The following is a 20,706-nucleotide window of genomic DNA, read 5'->3' as shown; positions in this document are numbered from 1 at the left end:
AATAATAATAATAATAATAATAATAATAATTCTGACAGTTCTAGAAACAAAATTCTGCTGATATTTTGGGTGGAAATTTCATTAAGTCTACAAATTTGCTAGAAGATAAATATTTTCATAATAATTTGTTTTCTCTTTCAGAAACCTGGCACATTTCTCTATGTGTACAGCTTTTCAAATTTTAATTCACCTAATTTAACTTCAGCAAATTTGTTGAGGTGTTTGAACCAGAGTGCCTCCATATTGAACAGGGGTGTGGTAAAATAAGATTGAGACCTGCTGGGCTGCATTCCCAGAAAGTTAGGCATTCTGAGTCACAGGATGAGATAGCAGGTCAGCACAAGATACAAGACTTTGCTGACATTAACAGGCTGCAGTAAAGAAGCCGGCTAAAACCCACCAAAACCAAGATGGCGATGAGAGTGACCTCTGGTCATCCTCACTGCTACACTCCCAGCAGCACCATGACAGTTTACAAATGTCATGACAATGTCAGGAAGTTACCCACTATGGTCTATTTTTATTTTCTGAGAGGTAGTCTTGCTCTATTGCACAGGCTGGAGTGCAGAGGCACAATCTCAGCTCACTGCAACCTCTGCCTCCCGGATTCAAGCAATTCTTGTGCCTCAGCCTCTTGAGTAACTGGGACCACAGGTGCGAACCACCATGCCTGGTTAATTTTGTATTTTTAGTAGAGACGGGGTTTCACCATGTTGGCCAGGCTGTTCTCGAACTCCTGACCTCAAGTGATCCACCCACCTCGGCCTCCCAAATTGCTAGGATTACAGGTGTGAGCCATGGCGTGGGAACCCCTATGTGGTCTAAAAATGAGGCATGAATAATCCACCCCATGTTTAACACATAATCAAGAAATAACCGTAAAAATGGGAAACCAGCAGGCCTCAATGCTGCTCTGCCTAGCGGGTAGCTATTCTTTATTCCTTTACTTTCTTAGTAAACTTGCTTTCACTTTATTCTATGGATTCACCTCAAATTCTTTCTAGCACGAGATCTAAGAACCCTCTCTTGGGGTCTGGATCGGGACCCCTTTCTGTTAACAAATTTACAAAATAAAAGCAGTCATTAAGACACCACAAAACAGGAGTCATTAAGATACCATAAACACCCCTGAAGTTAATGGTTGTGCCAGATATAAAATTATCTCACCATGTACTTAATCACCTTTTGAAAACTTACTATCTTCAATCACAACCATTGAATCCATTGATAGTAAAGACATGGCTAATTTTAAAACTTTAAGATAGGGGCTGACAGCAAAGAGACATGAGGGAATTTTGGGGGGTGATGAAACTATTTTATTATTCATTGTGGTGGTGACTCCACATCTGTATGCATTTGTCAAAACTCACAAACCTATATGCTAAAAAGGTAAATTTTGTGTTAAGTATACATTAATTTTAAAATGTTTAAAATATTGTATGAAGCACTTTAAGATTCTAATTTTAAATATGGGTTTTTATGCCGGGCACGGTGGCTCAAGCCTGTAATCCCAGCACTTTGGGAGGCGAGACGGGCCAAGAATCATGAGGTTCAGGAGAATCGAGACCATCCTGCTAACAAAGTGAAACCCGTCTCTACTCAAAAAATTACAAAAAACTAGCTGGGCGTGGTGGGCGGGCGCCTGTTAGTCAGCTTACTCGGGAGGCTGAGGAGGAGAATGGGCGTAAAACCGGGAAGTGGACGCTTGCAGTGAGCAGATCCAAGCCACTGGCACTCAGCCTGGGCGACACAGCGAGACTCCGTCCAAAAAAAAAAAAAAAAAAAAAAAAAAAAAAAAAAAAAAAAAAAAAGGGTTTTTATATGAGAATGCAACGAGCCTACACTTACAACCTCTTTCTGTGGCAATGAGTACACAAAGCATCACTTTTCACAGAAAACATTAAAAAATACCGACCAAATGTGGAAGCCAGGAAGGCACGATACCAAAATAATCCTGGAAAGCACTGCTTGAAAAATAAATAGTAAAAACAAACAACAAACAAAGACAAAAAACAGGAACTACCCAAAGTCAAGCAAAAGAAAGGAATAAAGCTGCAGTATAATTCATATAATAGAAAACTAAAAACATAAAATAAATCAAGTATACGCCAGATGCACTAGTAGGGAACGAACTTTTTTAAAAGTAATACAAAGTGTGACATCATTTATGACTAGAGTTCAGAAAACAAGCAAACTAAACGTAATAATGTCAAGGGATATTTTATATGGTAAAACCATATAGAAAAGGCAAAAGGATACTGAAGAGAGATGTACTTGAGGCAACAAGTATAGGGAATGTTAAAGCTACGGAGGGTCAATAATGGGGGCTTCAAAAAGTATTGGTAATGAACTGTTTCTTACACTAGATGGTCTTACTATTATATAGGCTGTCTGCTTTATATTTTCTAAAGTCATATATGAAATATTGTGCACAAATATTTATTTACTTATTATTCTCACAAAATAGCATGTAAAATGAAAAGAAAACCCAAGAATTTTTGCAATTACAAAGAAGGTCTGACTAGGAGGAATAGAAAACAAGCAAATTATAAGAAGTAAAAATTAAAAATTTGTAATAGAACAAAAAGGACAATGACAGAACTGGATAAAATAATGAAACGACTGACAAAAAAGGCTCAAAAACAGGGTAACTTATTTTTTCAAAAACTGGAGGTTGAAAAACAAGCAGTAACGAATCCAGAAGAGTAGGCAACCCATTTTTCTCACCATATGGCCACTTTACCTAGCCACACACCCAACTCGCTCATCGCGATGGGGGGCAGGGATCAATCACTTCTTTACTCTAGAAGAAGGTTGATGTTCTGAAGAAAACAGGAGTTTAAAGGAAGCAGAGATGATGCCTTAAGAAAAAAAAATGAAAAACACAGGTTAAATCTGTTTTAAAACAGAATTATTCTAAAAAGAAAGGAAAAGAAAAAGAATGGGAGAGAAGGTACTTGAGAGAAGCCAAGAAAGAATAAAGCATAACACATTAAGGGCAATAATTTTGTGACATTAGATGGCTGGTTAGGTTTTTCCTTGCATGTGGTTAGCTAAGTTTTTTAAGGATAAGAAGCATAACTGGACTAACAAATTACACCCTAATTTGAAAAGGTATCAACTAGATGAAGGTATCAGTAATCTCAAAGGTGTCATGAAGAAAAGATCTAATTTGCTTCAATGTTGAACAGTGGTACGGCAGTTTCTGGGCCAAAAAAAAAAAGTCCTAGTTCCCCCACAACCCCCACCCCAAAGTTCATCGAGGGCTTTTTTCTAAAGGTTCAAGGAAAAATAAGGCTTAATTAAGACGTATTTAAATTAAAATTTAACAACAATACATTTCATCTTTCTTCAACACTCAAATGCAATTGGCTCTAACTTTATTGTTTTGTTTTCACAACATGAGTTTAAATCTACATTTGGCAGTAGATTTCTCTGAAATTAAAGTTTATATTGAGTTATTGTTTGAAGACACAAAGGGAGTATGGAGAAAAGTATCCAAAAAAACAAAACAAAACAAAACAAAAAACCCTTTTTATTGGCGGCAGTAGTAAGGGTATTAAGTCAATTTCTTCCACAAATACATAGTAGACAAGATACAGCTAAAGTTAGATTTGAGCCCCTCCTCTGCCAAATAACTACGTATGTGATTAGGCACCTCACTGAGCTTTTCTTAGCCTGTTTCCACATCTTCAAAACCATCAATGACTAGTGTATTCTGAGGGCTAAAAACAGAGTTAATACACGCAAAGCAGAGAACCTGGCACAAATTCCAAGAAGCAATACCAGACTGAAGAGCCCTAGATCACCTATCCTTCCAAATTTTTTATCTCCAACTTTATATGTCACAAGCATTTCACTTTCATAACAACAGAAAACGAGCTGGCTCTTATCCAAAAGTCCCAGCCTTGATGATCAATTATTTCACTACCTCAGGTTTATATACACTGGCCCGCAATCCTACCACTCAGAGGCAATTGTGTAATCTGACTTTTGTGGTAATAGCGATACTGACTTCCATTACTAGAACAGGCTTCTCTAGGAATATGGATTGAAAGTTTGGTAGCCAATGATTTCTATGGGCAGATTCCAGTAATCTTGTTAATAACCTAATGAGTTTCAATCCATTTACACACCTTACTTTCGAGTTTTCATTTTATATTAAAAAAAAATTTTTTTTTTAATTTTTTTAACTCACAAGTTTACCCACACGTAAAAGAAGACAAGTAACCATGTTTTCTCTCAGAAATATATGTTACTATCAAACTCTGGGTGCCAAGCAAGTAACTAGTGAACATCTTACATGCTTTCATTTTTCCTTTCCTACACAACTTCATGTATTTTATACTATCTTCTACTTTCCTACAGAACTTGACCTATTAGGACAAGTGATTTAAGACCAAAAGATCAAAACATAAGAATATTAAGTAGTCAAATAATTAACAGTAGCTGAGTAGCTCAAGAAGACAAACATTCGTCAGAAAGGCTGGCTGAAAAAATATTAAAGTCCTTTAAGAAGAATACTTATTTCCACATACAACAGAAAACAAGGAGACGATATTGCGCATTTTGTTTCAAGCCTTCCTAGAAACACCGTACGTAGAATGTGACTTTCAGCCCTATGTAGGGAAAGGGTAAATATATAAGAACCTGGAAGAAAGCTTTGAAGTGAGCATCCTCTTGAACGGTAGTGTTCTGATCACTTGGGAGGAGAGGGAACAGGCTCTGAAGTCTCACCCTTTCACAAATCACCTTGTTAGGATGGCCAGGTAGAGATGCTGAATTGGCCCCGGGAGATATCTGGGAAAAAGAGGAAGAAAAGGATAGTTCATGGCTAGCTGCACCAATGTGGAGAATCATGCCTATGAAGGATAGTCTGGATTTTCTAGGTATTTGATGATTCTGCTAGCGAAGACAGGAAAGAAATTAAAAATTAATTTTAAACATCAAAACACAAAGATGGCAAAGGTTGCCTCTGGCAATGGATCTCTCTTGCGAAAACCGTTGGAGGCAAAACAGCACGGCCCAAGAACACCACGTCCTTCCTGTTTCCCAAATACCTATTGGTAACTTTTTCTGTTGGTGTTAATTCTGAAATCCTAAAGGACAGACTTCATGCTAAGAAAACCCAAGGTAAAATTACGTATCTTAAGTACAGAAAGGTTAAGTGTTTGCCTGGACCAAGATTAATACTTTTTCTCATTCTGTTTTTTAGTTAACCTTCCAAAATAATCATGTAAAGGAAGATGATAGATTTAACAATATTTGTGGCAAATTTTCTATAGCAATCATATGTTTCACCGCGGAAATCTCAGCTCTATTTAACACAAACTTAATGACCTTCCTAAGGAATAAAGGACACAATCATAAGCACAAAAGTAAATGATTGCCACGTTTCAAATGCTTGATTTGGCCAATGCGGTGGTCACACCTGTAATCCCAGCACTTTGGTATGCCAAGGTGGGAGGATCGCCCCAGTATCTACAAAAATTAAAAAACAAAAATAAATGTTTGACTTGATCATGGGTTAATCCCCTTAAATTCATATGTAAATATACTTACTCTGTAACATTAAAAAACTCATGAACATAATGTGTTTCACTGTGCTCTGACAGTGAATTCTTCTTGGGGGGTTAAGGCTAGTGGTCCCTCTTGTCCCTACACTAAAAGTTATATACTTTAACACGGTCTTCTTTTTAGAGTTTCATTGCCTCATTCGTTCACTCAACCCTACATTTAAGCGTCTATTTGATGACAGGCACTAAACCAAAAACAATGGCATCGTTTCCTACTTTCAAAAAGTATATGCTATAAAAAAGAAACAGAAGTAAATCACTGCATGATTTAAGTATTATGGTAATGGTAGGCACTAGGTGCTATGAAGTAGCAGCTGCCAAGAGACAGCAGTGTAGCCAGGGAACTGCAAAACATTCAGCATGGCTAGACAGTAAGGAAGCAGCCAGAAACCGATCATAAAATGAAATGCTAATTATATTAATTAATATCCCTGCTGTTAGTATATTAATATCCCTACCTTCCTTAGCTTTTTTATAGTATTTTGTTTCTGGTTTGCTATGGACCTGGTAAACACGTAACTGTGCCCACTGGTAAGAGTAAAAATACTTCCAAAGACTCACCTAGAAGTAAAAAACAAAGCACTTGAAAACAGGAACTTTAGAATTCATTAGTTTTCTGTACAGAATGTTCTGATCTCTATACTGCAAACATGAATGTGCTATCCTTTACCATTATGCAGAAGTATGCATTGCTGAATCAAGGCGTATTTACTGATTGATTCCTACAAGCCAAGAATTACATTAGGAAGAGTATAGAGACAGGCCAAATGCAGTGGCTCATACTTGTAATCTCAACCCTTTGGGAGGCCCCAGTGGGAGAAGAGCTTGAGTACAAGAGCTCAAAACTAGCCTGGGCAACGTAGAGAGAATCCCATCTCTACCAAAATAAATAAATAAAAATTTTAAAAAGTTAAGTTAGCGTGGCATGGTGGCACACTCCTGTAGTCTTAGCTACTCAGGAGGCTAAGGCAGGAGGTTCACTTGAGCCCAGTAGTTTGAGATTACAGTGAGCTATGACTGCAATACTATACTCCAGCCTGGTCAACACGGTGAGACAGTTTCTAAAAATAAGTAAATATTTGTTAATCTAATAAGATATAAAGATAAAACATGGGCCCTACCCTGAAGAAGCTTATTCTAACAATTTTTGAAACCCAGATGCAAGCAGCCAACCATAATATATTTAAAAGCCATAAAACAGGGGAAAATTATGAGTAAGAGTTCTGAGTTAATGTGAAGGTAAGAGTTAAGATTTCATAGAAAAAGGAGTATTTCACATTCCTAACTCAATCTAAGGAGGGCTTCTGCCACTCTCTCAAAATGGTTGGTTTCTTTATGCATCCTCTTGAGCTTTTCATTTGCTCATTATGCATCCTTTGTAGGATGTTATCCTAAGGCCATCCTGCCCTCAACTATCATGCCCAAAGCAGTCTTACAAAATTGCTAGTACAAGTAGCTGGCTGGGAAAAGCCAAATCAAGGTCATGTTTCTTCTCCTTCAGTCCTTGTTCCTTTGAAATCTTAAGATCTTAGTCAGAGACAAATGAAAAACTGGCCAATCTGGTCCCTGTGGCCATAATTTTCAGGCACATCCCCACCTACTCACAATAGTTTCCTTTGATCAGAAGCTCCATTTGTCTTAAAAAGGATGGACCAATATAATGGAGAAAAGCTATATTCAAATATACTGGGAAAAAACTATATTCAAATACAATGGAGAAAAGCTATATTCAAAGTAAGTCTGGGACAAAACCATAGATGGCCTTGATTAAAACGAGGTACAATTTTATTTTACTACTAGGTAAAATAAAATCACACACACACACATTTTGTGTGTGTGTGTGCGCGTGTATGTATGGGACAGGCAGTCCCATACACAGGCCGCCCAAGATTACCTCTGGTGTACATCTATACAACCCCCTTCCCCATGTGCACAGGCAGGGCTGTGAATGTGATGTATTTCATTCCCATGATTAGGTAAAATCATATGACAAACGTGGAGAGGTGTTCAGATGTAATGAAGATTCCAAGTCAGGTAAATTCAAGTTAAAGAGAGACATTATCCTGGGTGAGCCTGGGCCTGACTTAATCAGAGAAAGCAGAACTGAGTCCTTCCCAAGAGATTCTCTTGTCAATTCTTCAGACTAAGCTGCTGTAAGAAGGCATGCGAAGGGTACCATGTGGCAGGGGCTTGAGGGCAGGTTCTAGGAGCTGAAAGCAGTCACCAGTTGACTGCCAGCAAGAAAATGGGGGACCTCAGTCCTCTAATCACAAGAACCACACTCTACCAGTGAACTTGGAAGGAGACACGGATGAAATCACAGCTCTGGGCCGGGTACAGTGGCTCACGCCTGTAATCCCAGCACTTTGGGAGGCCGAGGCAGGCAGATCATGAGGTCAAGAGATAGAGACCATTCTGGCCAACATGATGAAACCTCGTCTCTACTCAAAATACAAAAATTAGCTGGGCGTGGTGGCACACACCGGTAATCCCAGCTACTTGGGAGGCTGAGGCAGAAGAACTCCTTGAATCCAGGAGGTGGAGGCTGCAGTAAGCCAAGATCGTGCCACTGCACTCCAGCCTGGTGACAGAGCAAGACTGTCGAAAGAAAAGAAAGAAAAAAGAAAAGAAAAGAAGGAAATCACAGCTCCTGCAAGGTAAGGCCCTGGACAGGGAGCCCAGCAGCTAACCCATACCAGGATTCCTGATTCATGGAAATTGTGAGGAAATGTTTGTGTTTTAAACAAATAAATGTGTGGTAATTTGTTACACAAAACAGAAAACAAAACGTATATGTATATAACTTGAATAAAAATTATTGTACCACAGTGAAAAAAAGTTGTTCTCCAGAATTTTGGCTACACTGATTTGATTACAGAGGATATAAAAATTAACACATTTTTATTTAAGCAGTATAACAGGTTTTAAAGCCTCAATCTGGTAACAGCTGGCTTCATGCCAGAAACTGAACTGGGCTCTTCCATCTTTATACACTGAACATCAGGTTTAACAGACTTGCTTAAAGTCACACACCTCAGAAATATCAAAACCATAATCTAAACTCAAGTCTATCAAATTCTAAGGTTCATACTCAACCCACTAAATCACCTTCTACTTTAAAGTAACATTCTTTATAATCTAGTTTGATTAGTAAATATCAACTATTCCACCAGGCCTATTTAAAACCATTTTAGTACTTAAAATAAACTTGTTTCCTGAAAACTGACATAATTTTTTCTTTAGGCTGGCATTACACATTTGTTAACTTCGGCTTTCTCTCAGATTGCAACCTGTATTTAAAAAGTCCTGCCAAGGAAACATCCTGAGACCAGATTAAGTCTGCAACTCCCAAAACTTATCATGTTTAATGTCTATTTCCGTATAATCATATGACTAACTCATTAAGCATAACTGAGAAAACCCTATTTCACAAGACTAAAGTTTATAGAAAACAGTTTAACCTTCTAAGCATCAACACTACTATTTTAGGACATCCTTTGTTTAATCTGGCCATTCTGTGTTTTGGTAACATAACCAACAACTTTACTTTTCTTGGAGACTGTAGGAATTATTAGTAATTACCGCACTAACATTAGCACTTAGGACAAGACACTGTCCCAAAACATTTAAAATTGCTTCTGACAACAGCATCCTTCTTCGTTCATTTCCTTTTTTTTTTTCTCCAATAAAAGTGAGAGAGAGGATACAGATACATGACTTCTAAGCCAGTATGACATAAGGTACTTATACAAAATAAGGTGCTCACAAAGGCCCACACAGCATTCTTCAGCATACCATCTGGTCGGTCAAAAGCACTAAAATCACATCTAATATAAACGATGAAAACAAAACATTAGATGAGAAGTCAGGTGCTTAGTGTCATCTCTAGCTACAAGTCTGGGTATCTGTAAAATGAAGTCAAATCCAGAACTCCAAATATTCTCACCACTTCCATGATGGCAACTGTTAATCTCTTGGAAGTAATCAGGTAGATTAATAGTTTAAAAAAACATGTTTGAATCTCTAATACTTAAACTGATAAATTATCAGGTTATATTCCAAAATATGAGAAAAGCCACATGCATCAATATGGTCACCACACCACAATAGTAGTGACAATTTAAAAGGTAACTAGAAGCAACCTAAATGTTTAACAAATATTTGCTAAGTAAAATTACGGTACACTTACTTCAACTATGCAGCCATTAAAAAGTAGCAACCAGAAACACTACTACTTGGGGGAGGGGAAAATTATTTAAATGCTATGATCGTAAGGTACGGTTAAATATAAACAGGACTTCATAAATTCAAGGAAAAAATTATCTTGGGATATTAGGAAGAGAAACAGAGAACTCCCTATAAAGATTAAAGAGTAGCCAAATCAATGAGGTGACTTGAGCATACCCTCAGGAGAACATGTATAAGCTCCATGTCCTGTTCAGCACAATGTCACTAACACCTGGAAGAGTACATGGCACATAGCAGGCATTCAACTATTTATTAAAAGAATAATCTTTCAAACTGTAAGCAAATGATATACAGCCTGCCTTTCTCATTTGTGTAACAAGTTTCTTAGAAATCTGGTTGGCGGCCGGGCGCGGTGGCTCAAGCCTGTAATCCCAGCACTTTGGGAGGCCGAGACGGGCGGATCACGAGGTCAGGAGATCAAGACCATCCTGGCTAACATGGTGAAACCCCGTCTCTACTAAAATACAAAAAACTAGCCGGGCGACCTGGCGGGCACCTGTAGTCCCAGCTACTCGGGAGGCTGAGGCAGGAGAATGGCGTGAACCCGGGAGGCGGAGCTTGCAGTGAGCTGAGATCCGGCCACTGCACTCCAGCCTGGGCGACAGAGCGAGACTCCGTCTCAAAAAAAAAAAAAAAAAAAAAAAATGTGGTTGGCAATGAGACAAGCTAAAAGCTTTGATCAAGGAAGAGATCTGATGCACTTACCTGCAGATCACCATTAAATGAAGACAGTGGTTGCCCAGTAAGTCCACCCCATCCTGCTGAGGCAGAATAAATCATTGAGCTACTGATGCATGCTGTGCCCCTTGCTGGGATTTTCTGTTTCCCTGTTCTGAGAATAAACTAGACCGAAAAGTCACCTTTCCTTTGAGAAGAGTTCTATCACTGGGCCTAAAACAAAACTATTTCCTTGGCTTCTGTTTTCTGGGAGCAGAGTTCTCTGAAAGGATTTTGATAGTGTGGAGCAGGGGTACTCAAAGGCCCAGGTGGCATTCTTCAAAGCTAGTCCAGGAGAGGACCCTGGAAGTAGGAATGGGGCTGTGCACCCTTGGAGTTATGCAAAAGGCAGGCCTGGATGGGCACAGGGATCTTTGGGGGATGACAGAAATGTTCAAAACGTAACAAAAATAATCTAATTGAATGGAGTGAATTTTATGGTATGTAAAACATAACTCAATAAAGCGCCTTTAAAAAAAAAAAAAATCAAGGGCCTGGTTCTGGAAAACAGGTCCAAACACTGGATAGAACTGACCCTCTGAGATGTCATTACCCTTTGAGATCCAAGACAAAATTTCTAAGTCATTCATCTCTAAGCTTCAACAATTCTCATACACAAATGACATATGAAAAAGAATGAAAGGAATAAAAAAATCATTCTATCACTACGCAATAGTCACAATTTGCTTTTCATATATGTGTGTATATATGTGTGTGTATATATATACACACACACACATATATACACACATATATGAAAAAGAAAAATATATATATACACACATATATTTTTTTTTTTTTTTGGGGAGACGGAGCTTCGCTCTTGTTGCCCAGGGTGGAGTGAAGTGGCACAATCCTGACTCGCATGATTCTGACTCACTGCAACCTCCGCCTCCCAGGTTCAATCAATTCTCCTGCTTCGGCCTCCAGAGTAGCGGATTACAGGTGCTGGCCACCACACCCAACTAATTTTTTGTATTTTTAGTAAAGACAGGATTTCATCATGTTATCCAGGCTGGTTTCGAACTCCTGACCTCAGGTGATCCACTAACTTCAGCCTCCCAAAGTGCTGGGATTACAGGCGTGAGCCACCATGCCTGACCTAAAAAATAATTTTCAAAAGCTAATAGGTAGTATTAGGAGAAAACTAAGGACTGGTACTATGTGGGTGAGGATGTTCATTACTGCCCAGCACTGCTACAATCATTTCTAAAAATTATTGTTCCCATTCTTGAGTTTAGGCAAACAAACTGGATCCATCTCTTTCTGAGAGCACAGCAAAAATAGGGTCTGTGAAAACAGGCTAAGGCTCCCCTAATTCCTTTTCCTAGTCCACAATCCCATAAGGTGATAAAAAAGAAGGAAAAGGGAAAAGAAAACATACAACTAAAGAAATCCTCTTTCCATTACACACAGAATGCAGAAATAAAGGGTAGGAAAAATAAGAGTGAGATATTTTAAATAAACTTTCATTTCCTTCCCTTCCAAAATCTAGATTTGCCTACACAAAGATTTTTCTCCCCTCAAAAAAGTAAGTCTAAAATTGTTTTACTTAAGTTGGTTACCACAAAGAATTACACAGAAGTGAAAAATATCTAGACAACAAAAGTCCAAACCAATAAAAAATTTTATACACACACTCTTCCCTCTCCCTCTCTCCAAACACATGCACACGCACACACATATAATTACTTACACAATAACTGTGGGTTTTACAACAGTTGGAAAAAAGAGATATGACCGAGTTACGATTTCATTAAATAACAATCATAATTCAAATACGTATTGCTTGCCTGCCATATGCTGGATGCTGTGACTACAAAATGGGAAAATGAAACAGTCCTTACCCTTAAAGTGACTCAGTCTAGTAAGGGACAATTAATAACAGCAACTCCAAGAGGATAATAGGTTAAGAGGTAAAAAGTTCAGATCCTTAAAAAAGGGAAAGATCTAAGGCAGGCAGGCTCCATGGCAAACACCTGTAGTCCTAGTTACTCAGGAGGCCAAGAAAGGAGGATCACCTGGGCCCAGAAGTGCGAGTCCACCCACAATGGACAACACAGCAAAACCTGTTTCTGGAAAAACTAAAATTAAAAAAAAAATTTTTTTAAAATGAAAAGATGGTAGAATTGGGAAAAGAGACTGTGTACATGACCCCTCTTCTTCATCTGTTTATTCTAAATTTCTCTCATTAATTTACTATATAGAGTTCAAGTATTAATGCTTTATCTCCTGTAGATAACGTCGTGTTAGGTAACGTTTGCTGATGAACTAGACAAGAACTATACTGTTCAAAATCCATGTTTACAATCTGTTCGTTCTTTCTAGAGAAAACGCTTAGTTAAATAGAGCAAAATGGAAGTGAAAACTGTCTGACATGTTTTCTTAGCAGGAAAACAAACACGAAACAAGTAAGTACATCCGGACGCAATGCAACGATCAAGACTAATTAAGAACTACCTTTCCAGCAAGATGAATTACAAAATGGTGGTGGCCTAAACCAAACTAGAGGTGGTACAGAGAAATAGGTGGAATAAACTAGAGGACATAATCTTGACCAATAATCTTTCCATATTGATCAAGTACCTAATCATTTCAGAAACTTTTATAAGAACTTCTCACCCACACTTTCCACTCACAGTCTCAAAAAAAGAAAGTGAGCACAAACAGAAACAGCCTAGGAATGTAACATGAATTAACGAAAAGCCTCATCCAATGCTATTGGCAGACAATAGATCTACACCCTACATTATGAGCTAACAGATTCAGTTATGTCTGACTATGCCACCTTGTTTACTCTTCATCAAAAATTAGGTTATTTTAGTAGAGAAAATTCTCAATACTGACCCAGGGTAATACCTGACAGTTTAACTATAAAAACAGGATGGGCATATAAAGCCCAACAAGTATGGAAATACGAACTACCTTCTAAAATCACAGACTAAGTCAGAGGTAGAAAACCCACAGATTATATATAAGTCCAACTTTTTTTATATTTTACAGATGAGAGCCTGAGGTGCACATGACCAGTCTGTCGCAGAACTTATTCCTATAGGATCTAAGGCCTTCAAATCTCTTAGAAATAAGTCTCACAGATATATTATAAAAACCAACTTAAAATTGAATGAACAATGCATGATTAGTACGTTTGCAAAAGGTGAAATATACCAGTACATGTCTAAACTCCAGAGAAAGGGGATACAATTCCCAGGTAAACTTCCAGTCAGAAATTTCATTTTTTTATTCCAAGTGTGTCCCAGCTTCCCACACCTAATGACATCTATATGCATTTGGTTTCGTATTGTCACCTCTACAAAAGTTCTATTTCTTCCATTACACGGTGTTCCCTGAAGTTAGGAACAATTTTACTTTTATTCCAACTGTCCCTATAAAAGGGAACTTTTTTGAAAGCCTACATACAAGGGTTGCTTGCTATTGAAAGAAATTTATGGTAACTGTTCAAGTATAACAGCACTCGCAATCAAGGCTGAATAGGATACAGCAGACTTGCAACTCTAAGGTAACAACTGTATTATGAGCTTTGAATACATTTAAGTTTTCATATATTAAGTCCACCTCTTAAGAAAAAAGAAACGGCAAGTCATACAATGGTGGCGATAATTACATGTGTGTTTCTACTTTCGGTAGAAAAATTAGCACACCCAACTTTTACTGAATAATAGCATACATCATTTTGCAACACAAAGAAAATACTGTACCTTACAAGCCATACAGACATAAACAAAAACTTTATTTTTTTTGGACCTCAATAACCTGAAATACTCCCGTTTCAAAAACCAACCTCTCTCACGCTTCAGCCCTGAAAGAACTTTCATCCCCTGAGAACAAAACGCAGCCTGTCCAGAAACCCACGGAAGTAGAAGGACGCCAGAGAGGACCCTTTCGACCGGGTTCCGCGTTCTCCTGGGTGACATCATTTCACCTGCGTCTCGACAAAAAGGGAGGGAGCGAGGGAGCGAGGAAGCGAGACAGCGAGACCATCTGCCGGGCAGTGGGCCGGCGGCTCTCGGAGCTAAGACCGCGCCTCCTCGCCGCCGTGGGAACAAAGAGCGCCGGGCGGCCCGGCCAAACCTTAGCCCAAGACTCGGGTGCGGCCCCTCAGGCTCCCAACAGCCCGCGGCCCGTCCCGCCCTCGCGCTGCAGCCAACGGCTGCGGCGGCCAGTACCTGCGAGGGGAGGCTCCGCCCTGCAGGGCAGCTCCCGCGGCTCCTCGCTGGGCCGCCGCCTCCTATTGTGACTGCTCGCCCAGCCCGCGGCCAGCTCGCCAGATCCGCCGTCCGCGGGCCTCCTCACCCCCGGAACCCCGGCTCCAACTGAGGCACTGTCACTGCGTTTCCTTCTTCCCGGCACCATCACACGGGCCGCGCCAAGAAACGACGGCTGCACGCCCAGAGATGACAGAGTCGCCTAACGCCTCGGAGGCTCCATCCTCTCCGCCCCCGCGCCCCAAACGCCTAGGCCTCGGCCCCGTCCCGCAACACCGCACTAGGGGCCCGGCCCCGCCCCGCCGCACCCCGCTTCGGCGATCACAGACCCCGCTCGCTGCGCGCCGGCGCACTGGCCTCCGCTGCGCGCGCAGGCGACGCCCCTCGCCGCTAGGCCGCGAGACGCGCGGCCCTCCCACTTCTTGGGTACGGATCGTCCGTCCCACCCCGTCCCCTCGCCAGCACAAACCTAGAGAGCCCAGCGCGCCAGACCGCCGGAGCTCTCCTCCCCTTTCCCCTAGGCTCCGCACCGCGTGCCGAGCCCCCTTTGTTTCCACCCCACGGGGGAAAGGGGCGGGGCGGGGCTGCGCGCGGTCCGGCGCACGACTCGGACTAGTTCCGGCAACAGAGCTGGGCGCGCAGCACCACTGCGCAGCCCCGCCCCAGCCCGCCCCCCGCCGCCCTGCGGACGGCAGGGCCCTGTTCCAATTCGTATAAATCTTCTCTTCGTAAATTGTTGCTACTGTTCTGTGCATCCTACCTACAAAACTCCGCAAACAGTAACTAACCTCACGTAGTTCTTACAGCATAAATGCATTCACGTGGCCCGAAAAGTAGGAATTTTTATTGCAGTACACAAAGGTGTCTCTCAGTGGAGCAAGCAAACAGGTTCGAACCCAACTTGTCCGAGGCTTCAAGTGTGACTGACAGTTGTTCAGACGTCGCTTGGGGAGGGGAAATAAGGACAAAGATTGAAGCCGGCTTGGCTCCTGTCCTGATAATCACGATACAAGAGAGAAAATAAAAATTTCCACAAAAGCACAGTCCATACAAGGAAAAAATAGTAAAGTGGTATCAGAGTTAAGGAGAAGAGGGCAGTCAAGAGGACAACATGGAAGGGGTGGGCTTTTTAAAGCAGATACAAATTAGATGTTTCCCACAAGGATGGTGATCATATTTTAGGGTGGTAGAGTAAAATTATTAAGGATCAGTCAACAGAAAACTCGGGTTCTGAGGTTCTAGTTCTTTTGGCATTACTTAAACCAGTCTCTCCCTCTCTGGGCCTCAGCTGTATCTAGTAGAAAATGGGGGAAATCAGACTAAATGTTGTTTCAGGACCTTCTGAACCTTGGACATTCTGTTTATGAAAACACTATATGGTAATTATTTGTGTACACCTGTCTCCCATTATCAGACTGAGCACCCAGACTCTTGGAACTGTGTAAACCCAAGGCCCAAGCCTAGTGCCAGAAACACAAGAGTAGGTGTTTAGCAACTGCTGAATCAAAGTTCCAGCAATAACATCACAGATTTTGGAATTCCAGGACAAAGAGAAGCTGGAAAGAGGTATTAGGCCCCTATGAACATATCCACCCCAAACCCATACTCGAATTATGTAACCCAGTTAACCAGCTGGCTCTCTCCTGAAGCAGCCAGTTTGGAGATGATCACATCTAAACTTGTTTTTTGTTTTTTTGTTGTTTTTTGTTTTCTTTTTTTTCATTTCAAGGTAAAGTGCCAACCATATCTTTAAGTGTATCCAATATATCCTATTTCTATCCTCTGTATCCCTCACAAATTGCCATCTACTGTGAATTCGCCTTGCATTACAGATCTTCCACTAGAATCTAAGCTAAAAAAAAAAAAAATTCCCTACATAACGCAGACCACCCTGAAGTAGCTTCCTCCAAGCTTGGATAGGACTATGTGAAGAGAGGGGAAAGCGGAGAAGAACATCACGAAAGGAAAGGGAAATTACATTCGGGAGCTGTCTACTTATAAGAGGCAGATTCCTCAAGTGCTGAACCCAGCAGCAAAAATCTATTACAGTCCTCCAACATTCCTCACCTATAAGTTTCAGCAAATCAAGCTTTCTGAAACCTCTCAAATGGTTACCATCTTCAACAATGCTGTCACAACCCTAGATTGGATAGTTTTAAATGTATACCACAATTTGTTCTTTTTTTTTTTTTTTGAGACAGGGTGCTCTGTCGACCAGGCTGGAGTGCAATGGCTGGATCACATCTCACTGTGGTCTCAAACTCCTGGGCTCAGGCAATCCAGGCTAAATTTTTGATTTTCAGTAGAGACAGGTCTCACTATGTTGCCCAGGCTGGTCTCTAACTCCTGAGTTCAAGCAATCCTCCCATACTGGCCTCCCAAAATGCTGGGATTATAGGTGTGAACTATGCTGCATAGCCTCTAATTTATTTATTAACCAGAAAATCATAAGCCATGCAAGTAAACACCCAAAGAGTAGGCAGGCTTTTAAGGTGGTGGGCCACCTTTGACAACCTAATGTGGCAGGGGTTAAAGTTATACCAGAGCAGTCACTTAACTACAGGCCAGCTAAAATTTTATTTGGTGTCTGTCCGCAAAGGTGGAAAGTCCCATTGTAGAACTAAGAAAACTTTCTGCAATGACAAAAATATTCTACATCTGCACCATTGAAAAGGCTGCCACTAGCTAGTGACATGTGGCTACTGAGCACTTGAAATGTGGCTAGTCCAATTAATGAATTGTCCAGGATCAGTTTTAAAAGCCACACAGGGCTAAGGGACAGTACAGCATTTGTAAGAAAAGGTGCTTTTGGCAAGACCTTTTTGAGAATTCTGACTCTGAGGCTGCCCTTTAAAAAACTGGTTTTCTTGACAAAAGTGAAAATTGTGAGTGACAACTGTTATTCCAGAGGTACCCAAGTCATTTGAGTCCCTTCAATTTTAAAATAAAACTATATCAAAACACTGCTTACTGAACAGGAAAATGCTGAAGTTCCTTCAGATGGTTCTGGTAGCTATTCAATGAGATTGTTTACTCTGGTGTTCTGCCATTCTAATACATGGGAATAACAGCAGCCACTATTCAAAAACTGCATAGAATTTTAGAACCGATCACCCAGTGAACAAATTCAGCCCACTCTTCAATGCCAAATCTCACCCACTTTTCACCTTGTAAAGAATGTGACTCTGCAAATTCTCTTTTATACCATCATGTTTCTCTCTTTGCTGGATTATTTCTAACAGAACACACAAACACACCATTAATTTCTCCCATCTTTAAATCTTTATAGTTAATGGTTTCAGGTTTGTGCTTCTAGTTGCTATTATCCTGTTTAAGAAATATTTCCCTACACTTGGGTCATAAAGACATTTGCCTATATTATTTCCTTATAATTTTTATTATTTTCTCTTTTCCATTTAGATCTACACATCACCTGGAATTGATTGTTGGTGTTGGTGTGGTGGGAATCAAGTGCTCCCTTCCCCATACGGACACCTACTTGACACAGCATCATATACTGAAAAAGACTTGCCAACTGCTCTTTTGTTTAAAAAACTGGCCACATATGCATCAGTTTGTTTCTGGGTTCAGTAGTCTGTTGCACTGTTCTCTTTATCCCTGTGCTGATCCACACCATCGTCATTACTGCAGCTTTATAAGACTTCCTTTCATCTGTTATAGCAGGTTGTCCTTCAGAGTGTCTACGTTATCTCTGGCCTTTTGAATTTTCATAGGAATTTAGAATCAAATTATTTCAAAAGAAGGAAAGAAAAAAAGACAAGGAAAAAGATGAAATTGCTGGGATTTTCTTGGGGCTGCATTAGATCTAGAAATGAGTTAAGGAATATTGGAAGATTCAATATTGTAAAGATAGCAATCTATAAGCTATTTACTTGAGTCTTTAATTCTTTCAATAATGCTTCATAGTTTTCTGTCAAGGTCTTGCACATTTTAGTTCTTAGGTTTATTCTAGGTTTTCAGTATAATTCAATGATAAATTCTAATAGTTTATCTCAGTTCTTTTGAGTTTTCTATATGCACAATTCTATTTATATCCTTGTCTATATCCTTGTCTACTTGGCAGAAAATCCTGGCTGTTGTATTTCTTTCTTTCCAACATGTACTCATTTTCTTGTCTTAGTGCACTGGCAAGGACCTCTAGCACAGTGCTAACCAGACAGCTTTAGTTTATCCCAAACCTCAAATGAAAAACTGTCGATATTTAATATTTAAGTACGGTGTTTGCAGTTTTGTTTTGTTTTGTTTTGTTTTTTTTAAGACCCCCCTTTAGAAAATTAAAGGAATTCTCTATTTCTAATTTGTTAAAAATTTATACATGAGCCGGGTGCAGTGGCTCACACGTGCAATCCCAGCACTCTAGGAGGTCGAGGTAGGCAGATCACCTGATGTCAGGAGGCCAGCCTGGCCAACATGGTGAAGCCCCATCTGTACTAAAACTACAAAAAATTAGCCAGGCATGGTGGCACGTGCCTGTACTAGCTACTCGGAAGGCTGAGGCAGGAGAATTGCTTGAACCCAGGAGGCAGAGGTTGCAGTGAGCTGAAATCGTGCCTTTGCACTCCAGCCTAAGCAAGAGAGAGAGACTCTGTCTCTTCAAAAAAAAAAAAAGAAAGAAAGAAAGAAAAAAAAAATTCGTAAATGGATGTTTGATTTTCTGAAAAACTTCTGTATCTACAAGTTAATCATATGATTTTTCTGTTAATATGTGAATTTGATTGGCTTGGGGCGTTCAACCAAATTCACATTCCTAATCAGCCCATTTTAGGCTTACTGTATTGCTCTAAATGGTTGATTTGGTTTGTTTAGAATTTCTGCTTCTGTGTTTTGAGTGAGATTACCTGTAATTTTCCATTTTTGTAATGTCCCTGTCAAGTTTTGTTACAAAGACTTATGCTAGCTTCAGAAAATGAATCAGGGAGTACTGGCTTGCTTTCTATTCTCTAGAAATGTTTCTTTAAGACTGGTGTTATGCCTTCGTTAAATGTTTAGGAAAATTTGCTGGTTGGTTAACTGGACTTGGAGTTAAATTTCCTTAGATATCCTGTTTTTTCTTTGTTTCTAACTAAGGCAAAACAACTGTAATCTTAGAAGAGAGAGAGATATATATATATATAATATATATGAATGAAAGCTCTCATTCTGAAATTCACTATCTGCTTCTAGAAAACCATTTCCCAATCTTGTGAATTTGAAGGGTACTGCTGCTACAAATAAGTTTTAAAACACATTACGTAAACAATAATCATAAACAAATTTAAATACATGCTAGTTAATAGTCTGTCAAATGGTAAATATACAGTTCATTTTTGTGACCAGTTTTGCATTTCTAGACATTAAGGAATATCTAAATAATGGTTATCTGAAGGATCTTTTTACAAAAAAGGTGACTGTGGGTTACAGGCTATCCTCCTTATCCCTCTACATACTTGTATCGTAATACCTTACAGCATTTATCAAATAGCTGTTTCCTCCTATTAAACTGTAAGCTCCTCAAGTCTCAGTTCTGCTTTGTTTGTATATCCCTGACACCAATGTTGGGGGGCAGAATGGATGACGGAAAATGCACAAAAAAGGAAAGAGGACCATCTCCTATTTTAAGGCATTGAAAGGGAAGATTCAATAGCTACAGATAAAGAACCACTTGTCCAAATGCTGAAGAACCATTCACACGGAAGGAAATGTCAAAGGAGGTGCTGGGTAAAGAATGGCTTACCTGCTGGAAGTTCTGGACCTCTGCTAATGAGAAGACAGTTTCCCATTGGTTAACACCGTCAGTACCGTTCTGCCATCACATCCACATCCAAGTATCCTGACTATAATCTCACTCCAACCTCTATCTCTATTGCCGAGTTAGTGGCCTCTCCTGTGTGTTCTAAAACAGCATTAACTATTCTGCCTTCCAACTTTGTATTTACTTG

The 20,706-nt window shown here is 39.9% G+C and overlaps 1 protein-coding gene across 15 annotated transcripts in view; it reads right to left on the bottom strand.

The window, feature by feature from the left end:
• RNF38 (ring finger protein 38) overlaps positions 1-20,706 on the bottom strand; it is a 155,108-nt gene that overhangs the window by 49,870 nt on the left and 84,532 nt on the right. Inside the window, exons 1-2 of one of the 15 annotated variants that reach the window (XM_017892628.1) lie at positions 15,237-15,377; positions 4,651-4,800 (exon numbers count right to left, since the gene is read on the bottom strand). The exons of 2 other annotated variants lie outside the window; for them this stretch is intronic. The gene's annotated coding sequence lies outside the window, so the exon portion shown is untranslated. 12 more of the 15 variants (XM_017892635.1, XM_017892627.1, XM_017892634.1 and 9 more) reach the window with 12 other exon arrangements.

This window comes from Rhinopithecus bieti, unplaced genomic scaffold, assembly GCF_001698545.2.
Source record: "Rhinopithecus bieti isolate Rb0 unplaced genomic scaffold, ASM169854v2 scaffold_22453, whole genome shotgun sequence".
NCBI classification, from domain to species: Eukaryota; Metazoa; Chordata; class Mammalia; order Primates; family Cercopithecidae; genus Rhinopithecus; species Rhinopithecus bieti.
This window is presented reverse-complemented; position numbering and strand designations above follow the sequence as displayed.